Source organism: Micropterus dolomieu, unplaced genomic scaffold (genome assembly GCF_021292245.1).
Source record: "Micropterus dolomieu isolate WLL.071019.BEF.003 ecotype Adirondacks unplaced genomic scaffold, ASM2129224v1 contig_2094, whole genome shotgun sequence".
In the NCBI taxonomy this organism is placed as follows: Eukaryota; Metazoa; Chordata; class Actinopteri; order Centrarchiformes; family Centrarchidae; genus Micropterus; species Micropterus dolomieu.
In genome coordinates, this window is record NW_025731084.1 from 1 (window position 1) to 909 (window position 909).

The 909-nt window shown below is 47.6% G+C and overlaps 1 non-coding gene across 1 annotated transcript; it reads left to right on the plus strand.

Annotated features, from left to right (window-relative positions):
* The first annotated feature begins 483 nt into the window (after nucleotides 1-483).
* trnap-agg lies at nucleotides 484-555 on the plus strand. The gene has a single exon. It is a non-coding gene; the product is annotated as a tRNA-Pro (tRNA).
* The last annotated feature ends 354 nt before the right edge of the window (nucleotides 556-909 follow it).

Genomic DNA, 909 nt, shown 5'->3' on the forward strand with positions numbered 1-909 from the left:
CCTCTGAGACGGGAACGTTGAAGTAACAGAGCCTGAACATGTCTGGAGAAAAGCCACAGCCCGCATGCAGGCGTTTCTGCGTTTATTGCAGGATTTCTGTATGAAAGCGGTTGTGTTTCGGATTATGCTCGCTCATGAGTTAAAGCGAGCACGTGTACGAGCACACGCCTGGTTGCAATCTTAAAACCACACCGCTAGTGGCCGCTGGAAACTCCACAATGCCCTGATGAAATCTGAGTATTTCATCAAATCAGAAAAGATCTTTTGCAGCTCGTTGGTCTAGGGGTATGATTCTCGCTTTGGGTGCGAGAGGTCCCGTGTTCAAATCCCGGATGAGCCCTTGGAATGGGAGGTCCCGGGTTCAAATCCCGGGGGAGCACTTGCTAAGAACCCGTAGGTGCTTTTAATAGATAAAGCTTGCTCTACTTTAATTTAACGTTGATGAAATCTGAGTCTTTCATCAAAACAGAAAAGGTGTTTTGTGGCTCGTTGGTCTAGGGGTATGTTTCTCGCTTAGGGTGCGAGAGGTCCCGGGTTCAAATCCCGGACGAGCCCTTACCAGGAAACCGCCGTTGCTTCAAATATGAAGCTATTTTCACTGTAATTTGAAGGGGCCATATGTAAGTTTTTGATTTTAGTAAATCAAATTTTCATTGCCTTATTGTCAATGGGCTCAAAAGTCACTTAGAAATGAAGCACACGCCTGTTTTCTCCGTTGCTCGCATCAGCCACTATTCTGCTTTTAATGTGAGGACACCGGGTCGGATTCAGCCCTGTGCGCGCTCCCGAGCCTCTCACGCTACAGCGACAACACGGCAGCTAACGACATGCAGTCCACTAACAGCATAAACATAACCGGCTCACAGTAAAACACGGGCTCCACGTAAGGCCACAAAACAACAATAAAGG